Source organism: Nothoprocta perdicaria, unplaced genomic scaffold (genome assembly GCF_003342845.1).
Source record: "Nothoprocta perdicaria isolate Ctin4 unplaced genomic scaffold, notPer1 scaffold_277, whole genome shotgun sequence".
NCBI classification, from domain to species: Eukaryota; Metazoa; Chordata; class Aves; order Tinamiformes; family Tinamidae; genus Nothoprocta; species Nothoprocta perdicaria.
In genome coordinates, this window is record NW_020455507.1 from 32,172 (window position 1) to 44,816 (window position 12,645).

Genomic DNA, 12,645 nt, shown 5'->3' on the forward strand with positions numbered 1-12,645 from the left:
CCCCTCATCCCCTGGCTTTGCAGCAGCGGGGGTGGGGGGCGGTTTTGGGTGGGAAAACGCCCCTTTGGGGAGTCCCTGGGTAGTGTTTCCCCAGGGAACGGCGGCTCCGTGGGGGTTTGAGGCCAAACTCGGGGGTTTTGGGAAAGGGCCAGTTGACGGGGGTGCCTCCCGAGAGCCCGCGGGACATGGGGGTGCTCGTCCTGTCACCCGCAAATTCCCCCCCAGATACAATGCATCTCGCACCCCACGAGACTGAGGGGCCCCAATTTAAAATTTGGGTTTTTTTTTTTAATTTTTTATTCTTTTGGAGGGGGGTAACAACAGGGCAGCATTTCAGCCACCCCTTCCCCTTGCAGAGCAAGTGTCGAGGTGACAAACCCGGGCCGGGCTCCCCCGTGTCCCGCCGCAGCTTCCAGCCCCTCGCCCTCCTCACGGGCTCCTTTCCCCACCACGGTGTCCTGCACTTGTTTGGACTCCGCTCCAGTTGCTCCTCGTGGTAACTTATTCCAGATGTTTACCCCTCTTTGCATAACATCGTCGCCGCCACGTCCCTCCTATGCTCTTATTTCCTGATTTTATTTTATTTTGTATATATACGTGTATTATTATGCTCTCTCCTTTCCATCCAGCTTTACACTGGAGGGGAAAAACGACTGTGGACAACGGTGCCTTTCACACTGCTGGAGGTATCTCCGGAGGAGTCTGGGTTTCTTTTGCTTTTCCTTTCCTTCCAGCCCAGAAATGCTTCCAAAAGCTCCCTCCGCTCCGGAGAAACATCCGTCGGCAGCGCTTCCATCTCCGGGGTGAAGGTTGGCGCCCAACCGGCCAAACCAGTTGCTGCCGGTGGGAAGCCCGGCCTCCTTGCGGGAGCCTCCCAGGTGCCCTGTGGGGCTTTGGGAGGACGGGATCTTGGTGGAGGGGACCACAATGGGATATGAGGGGAGGTTTCGTTGCTCCTTTTCTGCTCCTCGTGCTGCTGCCAAGCAGGGCGAGATGTAGGACACTGTGATGGAGACTGGGACACTGAGAAGACTCCTAGGAGTGGGCAGGTTGTGAGCTCCAGGGTCTTAGGAGGGATTAGTTAACACGCCATGCCTGCTTGGAGAGCAGCTCAACCCACCTGGTCCTGCTGAGGAGCCTCCTGGAGCCTCTGCTGCTGTGCTGACACTTCATTCAACCACAGGGGCATCTAGTCCCATCTGAGATGTCCCTGGCTTCTTCCCTGGCCGCCTGTTGCCTCCCTTGATATTGGGAGTCTTCCACATCCACCAACGCTGTGCAGATGCTGCGGATGCTCTGGATGCTGCTCATCATCTGCTGGAATACACCTTTCTGAAAGAAAAGTGTATTCCAGGCTGGTTTTGCCTTTGTGCAGACAAAGACCTGGAAGGTCTGGAGTCTTCCTAGGATGATGTGAGCTGTGAGATAGCTCTGCGTGTATTGCAGCACCACCACTTTGGTGAGAATGGAGCTAGATGGATGAGTTAGGTGGGAAAGCCAAGCAGATCTATGCCATAATGTAAGAGACAGTGTTGGACAAGAACAAGAAGTGTCTCCTACAACGAAAGCCTAATGGGTCCTGCTCACCACACAGGGATCCTGCTCCGGAGAAATGGCACCATCAGAGCATGAGCTGCCACTGAAACCCTGTCACCAGAAAGCTCCTCAGAGCAGCCCTAAGAGAACCACAAGAGGAGCCTCACCCTTGCAAGATGCTTTAGATTTATCAGAGGTTGACTCCTAGCAGAGAAATGGGCCAACCCTCTGCTTTGCCTAAACCTGGAGAAACTCACCTCAAAGCTAAGAGCGTGGGCAAAGTCAACTGGAATGTCCCTAGAGCAGGAAAACGTAGCCTGCCAGAGGTCTGTGAGGACCTCCTGGGTGCTCTCCCAGGGAGGCAGGTTGTCCTTGGGTAAGTGTGAGCCACCCTTTTGCCTGCACTTAACCGTGAAGCAAAATGTTCGGGGGAGACCTGGGCATGGGGCTGCAGCAGATGATCTAGGAGGAATTAGGAGGACGTCAAACAAGGAGAAAAGCGTGCCAGCTCCTTCAGGGTGGTGGTAAAAAAGGAGGTGAAGGGCCACACACAAGTCTCCTCTCCAAGTAGACACTGTGGGGAGCTGCCTGTGATGTCCTTTCAGATGCTGGCACACATGGAATACTTTGGGTGCTGGAGGTGGTGTGTTAGAGAGGACAGAGCCCCTGGGGGGCTGCAAGTGACAGAAGGGGATGGGACAGAGTAAGAACAAAACGATGGTGACACAGGAGAGGCCTCGGACCTCAGCCAGCCTTGTTCCAGGAGGTTGGTGCTGCAAAGGGGACATCCTCTGCAGCCCCCTCTGTTCTTTTCTCTCATGGGGCGCTGAAATCACAACTAAGGTCCTTAAACAAAGGATCACCTCAACTACTAGAAATACATGTAGGGGCTGGCAAACACTGAGAGGAGTGGTCTCAGGAGCATCTTCAAAAGCTTCTGGAGATTGGAAGGCCCCTGGGTAGATGGTGCTCTGGATGAGACCAACTTCCTACCCATGGGCTCTTCCTGGATTAGCATGGAGCTGCTTCGGACATTGGGCAGAGAGGAAGGTAGAAGAGGGCTCCAGGTTGCCTTGTCCTCACCTCGAGGATGCGGGATGGAGGCCAGAACCTTGGCCACCACCTTTGGAGCCTTCTTGCTGTCTCAGCAACTGGTTTTCGCTCAGCAAATGGTTTTGACAGCAGGCAGGCAGCTCATGGGGGAAAAAAAAGAGAGGATCAAATCAGGCCAAGAGGGAAAAAATAAACCAAAACGGAGCGAGGGAGAGCAAGAACATTCCTGGAGGCTCTCTGGCCTCTCTCCCTTTAACCTCCCGAGAGGAGGAGAAGGGAAGAGACAAAACAAAAGGCGCAGAAAAAGAACAAAAGGAACGAGCCAAAGAAACGTTGAGGCGAAGATCGCGAGGTTCAGAGCAGCAGCTCCGGGATGCGGAGCCGCTTCTCGCGCCAAGCCGCCGGCGGGGAGGACCCGGGGGTCGCACCGAGGAGCTGCCCTTTTATGGCCAGGCGCGGAGCCTGCCCTACTAAGGGAAAACGTCTCCCGCTCCGGCGTTTGCGCGGAGAACACCCACAGCGTGCATGTAGACAGGCTCTCCAAGGACAGCCCAAGTGCTGCCGCTTCGCGTTGACCCCAGTTTTTGCTTTCTTTTCCCCCCTCTTCTGCTAATTTTTTTCCTTTCAAAGAGAGGGGGAAATAAAAAGAAGAAAAAAAGAGAGTTATTCAGGTGAATCCCCTTGCAAGGCTGGCTGGTTTCAGGTGCTGCCTGCCCGTCGCTGCTGCATCGGGTAACACGGGCTCGGTGGGGACACGCAGCAACGTGGAGCTTCATCTCCTTCCCACCAGCCTCACGATGGGCCAGCAAGAGGAGCTCCCGATGGGCTCCTGGAGCCACAAGAGGACTACAAGGGAAGTGGGATCCGAGTCGCGACTAAGGGCCTTGTTTTTGGCTGCACGGACTGAATGGGAATGCCAGGGAAGCTGGACCTCCCTGCTCCTGGTTTCATAATTCTCCTTGTTTCTCATGTCCGTGGTGATTTGTCCACCAGCAGGTAGCTGCTGGAACCGACGATGGCCACGTTTTAATTCTCAGAGGGGCTTTTATTAGATTCCAGCTTCTGTTGTCTGGAAAGTTTGGAATAATTGGGTTTTCTCTCCTGCGTGATGATACCAAGATTAGGGAATTCTCTTTAAGCCCCTAAGCTTGCAGTACCTTAATGGGATAATCTACATGGCAAAGAAGGCCAGTTCTAAATGGCACCCCACCCTAATTTCATGCAAAATATCTAGCTTTTTTCCTCCCTTTCTTTTTTCCTCCTATGAAATCATATAATGGCAAAATATGTGGGAAGGGGTCTCCAGAGGTCACTTGGTTCAATATCCTTTTGGGGACAGAAATGCTGTTATTTTCCCAAGCAGGCCTTGGACCCTGCTGGCCACTAGCTTCCTGCATGAATCATTTAACTGTTGTTATGTTCAGGGCTCTAGACTAATGTGAATTCGATAAAATCGAACCTTTCTTTTCATGAGAAGAGAAAAAAAAAGTGGATTCTGTGTTCTAGGTGGGACAGCCTGAGAATTTTATAAATACTTGGTTTTTTAAAAGGCCCTTGACAAGATTCTTAGGGAAACTACGTAGCCAGAAGATCAGAGAAGAGGTCTTTTTATTGCGTGAAAGTTGGTTAAAAGCCTGGAAGCACAAGGTAGGGCTTAGTGCAGGGGGCTTAGCGAGAGCACAGCTGAATCTCCTTCAAGAAGGTGCTGGACAAACTGAGGTCCAACACGTGGCAGAGGGATCGGACAGGTTGGTGCCACTAATGCTCATAGCACAATTTGTGGTGCTGGCAGAATAGAGAGGAATGAACCAAAGATGATGGATTTGCACGTCCTCTGTGAATCTCACAGAATGGTTGAAGTTGCAAGGGACCTCTAGAGATCTCCTCCTCTTGCAGCTGGAAACCAGGATTTTAGGCTAGATAAACTATTAGCTAAACCCAGCAGGGCACTAAAAATGAAAAAATGGAGCCTATTGAACCAGACCCGTTGAGATGTGCTTGGTTTGCTGCTGCTCACACTAGGACTTCATCGGGAGCTGGCAATGAGTGTCGTTCCTGATCCAATCCATTGTGGAAAGGTTCGTTCATGGAGTGGGTCATCGTACAAGCTCGTGGGCTCTGTGACAGCTCGGGAACGTTGAGGTGTCACCCCCAGAAGAGCCACATGGGCATCTCAGCGACGGCCCGGCCTGTTGACAAGGCAGGTGTTAGAGCTGTGTGCCTTCCCAGCAAGGGGCTGGCAGTTCAAAGGCATCTTTACATATCAAAGGGTAACGTGGTAAGGAACAGCATTTCATTAGTCAGGAAGTTATAAATTGGAATTTTGATTGAAATAATTATCAAGATTAAGCATTGCAGGAACAGAACTACCCAGAGGTGCATTTATATTCCAGAGAGTCCTCTGGGAGGTTGGGCAACTTCATCCTAAATAAGAGTTTCTCTTCAGGAAACAAAGTCCTGGAGAATGCAGCAAGTCAGAATAAAGTCTGAGCAGCAGGGAAGAGGGAAAAGGGCAGGAGAGCTGCAGGAGTCACTTGGAGCCCATCATACCAACTAGGAGCAGCAGAGGTGGCAGGTTTTTCTCCCGTTGCTCCCAGGTGCTCCAATAGCTTTGGGCTTTTCTAATTTCATTAGAGTTCATTACAACTGTGGCAGTCCAGGGTGCTTTGCAGTGTGTTGTGGCTCTCCTTGTGAAGACATGGGGGCTGCTTTGCTCCTGGGAGGACACGTGTGTGCTTAGAAGTGGTTTCAGTGGCTCTTCACCCTCTGAGACCCCTGGAGCAGGAGGCATTACCACCTCCTCACCCGTTACAAGAGCAGCATTAACTTGCCTCATTTACCTGCCAAATCTGATGGTCAAAGCCACCAATTTCCCAAGCAGGAATATTGTGTGAGAAGGTGAAACAGAAAGAGAAGGCCTTATGGGAGAGCTGAAAGGAAGCCCTAGGGGCTACTGGAGCGGTGTGTTTTGTGCTGATGTCTTCAGGGAGGAGGATGCCACAGCAGGAGAGGTCACCAGGACGAATGGAGGCTGGAGAAGGGGTCTTGGAGCAAACAGCTCAGGGGTCGCATCCTCTCTGTCAGCTTTGCAAAGATGAAGTTTCAAGGGGATTAGACCAGAGCTTTAAGGGCCTGTGCAGAAAACACCTAATAGGCACCTTTGGTTAAGGTTTTATACGCTGCAATGTGCAGGAGCCTGAGTTCAACTAACTCAAGTTAGGATTAAAATGAAGATAGGACTGTTTATTTATTTACTTATTTATTTATCTTGAAAAGACTGCTTGCCTAAGAAGATGAGGCCTATGAGATCACATCGTCTCTGTCCGTCTGTCTCCTCACCTGACAGACCCTTTTCCCAGGTAACTTTTGAGCCAAGGGGCCCAACCGCGAGCAGGGCTGGGAGCACCCGGGGCCTCTGCAGCTTAGTGAGAATGAGAGCTGGCGAGAGGAGACGGAGCTAAAACACGCGCATTGCCCGGCCACAACACTCATCCCGCTGCCCAGCGCCGCCGGCGCGCTTGGGAAGAGGGAATGCGGCGGGAGACGGATGGCACGAAGGCGGCATCGAGCCGTGCTGCAAGCAGGGGACGTTACTTGGAGCAGTTATTTGCGATTCTCCAAGAAACGGCAGGGATACAGAGCCCCGGAGTCCCCGGGGACCTGTCCCAGGCCTGGCACTGCTCAAAATATTTTTTTATTAATTACTTGCATGAATAGAAAAAATTTGCTTATTACAGCTGCAAATGATACCGAGGCGGGAGGGACTTCAAGGCCTTTGGAGGATGGGCTGATGCTTCAAAACAAGCTTGACACTGTAGAGAAATAGCCTGGAGAAAAGAAAAAGAGGGGGAAAAAATAGGCTGCAATTTGGTGAAAACAAAGGAAAACTCGCTGCTTGTGTAAGGAGCCCCGAACTGCCCCATGCGGTGCGGGGAGCGAGCGGGAAGGCTGCAGGGGGAGGGCGCTGCAAACCAAACATGGGGATGTGTAAACAGGAACGCTGGCCTCGAGACGCAGGGAGCGAGGCCGGGGCTCCCCTTGACGCCGGGAAGTGTCTCCGTCCACCCGCAGGCTCCCATGGAGCAGAAGAACCTTCGGAGATGGAGGAAGCGCCGGAGAAATCCCAAAGCCCAAGGCTGCTTGGTGCGGATAAGAGCAAGTACCAATCTGCTAAGTATTCAAGGTAGTAAAGGAAAGACATCACTCTTAACTGCAGGGCTTATGTGACAGCAAAGGACCTTTAGCTTGGGCATCCCCCCCTTTTTTTTGTTTATTCCCTCCAGTATGGGTAGCTCAGGCAGATGTTGAAAAATACTTATTTTTGCAGTTTCTCCCACAGGCGCTGCCACAGAGGCCAGCACATCGAATATTTGATGTTTCTTCATTCGACTCTGTGCAATGAGTGGGTCCCAGAGATTTAATCTTTCAAGAAGAGGCAAGGCCCAAGGTCAACAGAGAGCTTCAGAGCACGGGCCAAAGTCCATCCCTATCCAGCCACTGAGTTTACATAGAATAAACAGCCAGTTCATGGCTGTCTGTTATTATCACCATCACATAATGCAGTAAATGTTATAATTATTACATATTAAGATGTAATAGCTAGCAACGTCAAGGGGGTAGGAGATAAACCTGGCAGTCATATGCCCCAAATCAGGTCCAATCCTTAGCACCAAACAGCAATTGCTGCTTCCAGCCCCACGGCTGTTCTCTTACCTTTATGATAACGAATAGGGCAGATATTAGCAGCTAATGGAAAGGACCCCTGGGCAGCAGCAGTCGCTGGATGCAATAAGGGCCTGATTGGTCCCTATGGGGAAGATATTGAAAATAAGTGAAATGAAGTGACCAGGGAATGATTATTCGCTATTCCTCTCAAAATGAGAACTTTGGAGACACAAGGATATTACCAAACTGCACATTAAAGCAAAAATGATTCCCTCCCCGCTTGTGTTACTTAATTAAATGGTGAAACCTGTCGATAGAGAATACTGCAGACCTCAGGAGCATCAAAGTTAAAAATAAGTCTATAAAGCCGCTATTAAACACAATGGTTCACCTGCAAAATTCCCTGCAACTTGCTCCCTTTCTGATATTGAAGCCGGTCAATGCAGTCACCTGTGCTGCCCTGGATCCGCGTGGCATTTGCTTTGGACAATATTCTCCCTGATCAAACAGTCCTCATACTTTTCATTTTCTCCTCTTAGCTCCAAAAAGGTGCTGGCATTTTGGAAAGGCTCTTCCTTATCCTCTCGTCAGAGGGTGCACAGTGACCTGCAACAAAAGAAAGGTCAAGAGGAAGGACAGTGGTTAAAAAAAAGCCAAGAATTAAGGAATTTAAGGATTTTCCAACTAATGGCCAGGGCTAGGATGTAATTACAAAGTAGCTGCCTGCCTGCAAGCTGCACAGTGAGCAACCCTGTCCATCCTAGCCCAGGCTTTAGGTAAGGGCATTTGTTGTCTGTATCCTTGAATAGCATCACGCTCTGTCAAGGACAGACACACACCACAGTAGAAATATTAATTAAGAATATCAAATTAATCCCCCCCCAAGCTCTCACCACATCCTCTGTGACTGAAATATTACCTTCAGTAAAATAAATAAATAAATACATAAATAAAACCCCCACTGCCCGGGCCTGTCTGATTTCTGGCATGCAATCCTTTCTGCTTCAAAAAATTACTAAGGGCAATATTCAAGCCTCGCTCCCTTTAAGTGTTTCTACAAATTTGAAGTTTTAAGTTCCAGTTAAGTAGCTAGAGTATTTTAACACCAGGTGGAAAGTCATTACTGTTTCCCAACCTCATAGATATATATGTATGTATGCAAATATTTATACAGATGTTAAGCAGGGGTGGAGCACGCAAAGCTTTTATCTTCCACGTGCTTTAAATCCCGGGCTGTGCTCGGCTTGGAAATCACACCAGATGGATTCCACAGTGCAGCTCAAGGTCATCTGCTCCGCTCTGCAGACTGCGCGCGCGACGGTGATGAAGCGCTCAGAGCCATCAACAGAAATTTAATACACTGTCAGATCTGTGGTGATCTTCAGAAAGAGCCCTTCAAATGCTCCTTACTACCCTCCGGTGCGAGGACACGCAAACAGCCCTGGTTTACAAGCGAGACAGGAGGAGCACAAGCTCTGCGCGTGCGGGTGTCTTAGGGAAACTGCATTTATGTTGTTGCTCTTTAAGCGTGCATTTTATAGGAAGCAGTTGTTCATGTGATAGACACCCTTAAATGCAAGCAAATCCTTTGTTATTTACCTGTTCTGGACGAGTTAGGAGGAAATCACTTACCTGCAGCTGGGGGCAGCACGCAGGCTGTACAGAGCTACATCAAAAAAGTGTTCTGGATACTCCGTCCTGCACAGTCTAACAAAACAACTGAGAAGACACATATTTAGACAAGCCCTCCTTTTGGTTTTTTTTTTTAAATACCCATTATACATCTTAATATTTACAGAAATTGGCACTAATATTAATACATAACCGTGTAGCAGCTACCGTTTTTAACACTATGTGCACTAAAGCCGAGTATGGATACTCCTGCACCAACTCAAGGTGACAGCTCAATCCCTAAAACAGCAGGGCCACAGCACCTGGTATCCTGCCCAGCTATTTTGCTGTCTAACTCCTGGCACCGAGGGACAGGAGGCCAAATTAGACATTTAGCACCAGAGATACATCCATACCATAAAGATGCTGCCCTCACGCTGCACAGAATATCACGTTTCAAGCCTGAAAAGCAATATCATATATTTTAAGGTAAAAGGGGGTTTTAAGCATGTGGTCTAATCTGAATTTATGCAGAAGGAAGACTTTAGTCTTCCTAAAAGTTTCTTTTAGGAATGGCATCCTGTTATAGAATAGCTGTTGAAAGCATCCTAAATACTTGTTTTAGGCAGGTTTCTGCAGAGTGGAGGGAACTGCAGCAGTGCTTCTTTGCAGAGATCAGCTATTAAAGTTTAAGGAATTAACTGTACATATGTACCAATAAACCTACCTGACATTCAATTTGGTTAGTGCTATACTATCAGGAAAATATTAATCTTGTGGAAAAAAAGCGCTAGCATGTCCTATTAACTGGCAGGAAATAGGTTAAGAGCCACAAATTCAGACTGCGCTTGTCTAAAGATGGGGAAAACAGAAGCTGTGTTTTATACTACAGCGCAGAGGTTGGCTTAACATTTCTTGCAGTGTTTTGTGCACCACCTTCCCCCCAAAACTCGTGGAGGGATTTAGCCCTGCCCTGGCTTGGATTACCGTTTGCATTTCCATCTGCACGCTTTTCATTACTGCAGCTCCTTCCTTTAGTTCCTTCTTTTTCCTGCCTCCATGTCCCCTGTGACTCCTCAGTGAAAATGCCCTAAGGATCAGAAAATGCCATGTTAGCTGGATTAGGTTAAAGGAGCACAAGGAAATGCCACTGCTTGTCCTTGCCATTAAGAAAAATCCATTTTTTTTTTTTCACCCCAGACCACGGCAATTAGCCTCTGCATTAGGACAAAGCCAATATTTCCAATGAAACCCAGCTTTTCTGGACCAGAAAGCCCAACAGACTAATGGATTAGTTTGCTGAGCCGTTGCATCTGCTGGCTTGAACTAACACCCCGTTTCCAACACGCTACGGAAATGATGTGGGACTGTGTATTTGAGAAAAGAGTATTTAACCAAGCAGTTAAACTGAGCCCATTTAGAGGTTTCTGCAAGGCTCTGTTAAGGATATCTTTTTATAAAGTGTAGGACTCCTATGTATCTTGAGGAAATGGTGAGACCTCAAATCACTTGGAAACTTCAAAATATTTGTTCCTCCTGTGACTACTATGTAAAGCTCGTGCAGAGTCGTGCGGAGGAATTATTTTCTATGTGGGTCAGGAGAAGGAAGGACAACTCGTAGTCTTGCAAGGGACAAAAGTGGATAAGAAACTTGAGGTATATTTTCCATTTTTTGTACATTTCTCTCAGATAGTAAGGGATTTTGCCAAAGGTAGAGAAAACAGCATTTGCAGATATATACAAAAGTTTATTTTACAAACAGCAGCTATTTTGGAATAACAAAATTGCAAAAAAACCATAGACCAACATTAGAAAACCCACTCAGTGGTGCATCTTCTACCTGAAGAACAATTTAACATAATTTTACTAAGTAAAAATTACTCCCTCCCACAATGCATCTACCAGAATAAATTCCTTTATAAAGCTTGTAATTCAAGATATGAAACAGGCATTGGTAACATAGTCATAAAAGTTTGGACAGCTACAGTTATTAAGAGCATTTCTATTTCACTATCATTTTTCAGACTTAAAAAAAATTGCCATTAAAACTATGAAACTGCAACAAACATTATCTGGAGTTAGCAAGGGAATATTTATTCAATACTTTGAAACGCTTGTTGCCCTGTTAGAAAGAGTCTATAAATGCATACTGACTTGTGTAATGCTTTTTAACATTAAGTACATTTATAAGAAATTTACAAAATAGTGATTTCAAGGGACGACATGCGCACAATTTTTCATTAAATTACAAAAGGAGTAAGAAAGGGATTTTTCATGAAGTTACAAGAAGGGTAAGAAAGGGTTTAAGCCCAGAAGGAGCAGAGAGAGATCCTCTATTTGGTTTCTTTTGGAAAGTGGAATAACCAGCTGACAGTTATGTCTGTTTAAGGACCCTGTGTACAAACGTCTTATTTAATTTTTCAGTGACACAGAAATAGGGCATCCTTAACTTCCCCAAAATTTATTTTCAACTTTCTTTGCATGTTTCAGAAGGGCACCAAAACCTAACTTTTGGTAGTTTAATTCAGTCAAAATAACAGTATAAATTGATGCTGAAACAAAAAAGTTACCACTTACTTTTCAGGTCCCAATAAAACCTAAAGCATCTGAAGATATTACAGAAAGTCAGCAATGAAAGCTATGAAAATACAACCATAGTCATTAGCTCTAATAGTTACGTTAGTCTGTTTTTTCAACCAAACTGTAGACCCCAATTTCTAGGGCATATCACATCATGAGGAAAAAAAAAAAAGTTTCTTAGGATACATATTTCTAAACATTGAAAAAAAAAAAAAAAGGTTTTAAAACAAATGAATCAAAATTTTGCAAAAATTAGTCAATGTTCTTCAGCTTTAAAACCACACTTTTATAAACCATTCATCTGCAGCGTGGAATTGTTTTTGGTACTAAAATTTACTTTGAAATTACTGCCCATGCTTTTTATTAGGCATGTCAGTATTTTTATACATGTATCACTTTAATAATATATAACTCAATACCTGCACAACAATATTCCCTATGGCAAATCGGATGAAATTACAGACATTTTATATAGGAACCATTATGGTTTATTTTCTCAAATATCATTTTTACTTAAATGTTTAGAAAGTGTTTTGAACAAACTCATGATATATTCAACAGTTTACAAGTCAACCTCAAACTAAGGAAGCTTGCCAAGCACTGTAATATGAACTGAAAGAGGACTGTTTAGGAACGCTTTTTAAACTTTTAAGAACATTGTTATTTATCACAAAATTCACCTTAAAATAACTGAGTTTAGACAAGTTGGATATTAAGATCCAAACTGACTCATTACACTTTCTCACTGCTTTGGTGCGTAGTAATCTCAGCCTTTTCAGCAGACTTCTGTAATATCCCAGTCCATTAAGAATTAAGACAGAGTGGCAGTCTTTGCTTTAATCACCTAACTGCTGGATATATACATTACATAACGTTACAGACAGTAAACAAGATGGCAATTGAACCCATCTTCCAGCGTTAAAAAGAAAAAGCAGTTTAACAAACTAGAAATGGCAGCCTTTATAAGAAGTTTTCTTCACAGTTTTACAGTTGCTAGCATATATTTAGTAGTAATAGGCAGAAAGCCCTATGGTGTTTATATAAACATAGTTCTAGACAGTACAGACTGCTGCAGCCAGAAAAGCAGCGTCAGCAAATTCACACCAGGGTCATCCATGGCTTGGAAAATCCCATTCAAGGAAACAGAGGTTTTTCCTATTTTGTACAAGTAACATCCGACAGCTGAGCTCAGGACTTCTC

General features: G+C 46.2%; 1 long non-coding RNA gene across 1 annotated transcript; it reads right to left on the minus strand.

Moving 5' to 3' along the window:
• Positions 1-7,814: 7,814 nt before the first annotated feature.
• Positions 7,815-9,896, minus strand: LOC112948772. Its single transcript, XR_003249696.1, has 3 exons — positions 9,853-9,896; positions 8,887-8,973; positions 7,815-7,860 (listed from the first exon to the last, which is right to left on the minus strand). It is a non-coding gene; the product is annotated as an uncharacterized LOC112948772 (long non-coding RNA).
• Positions 9,897-12,645: the final 2,749 nt, after the last annotated feature.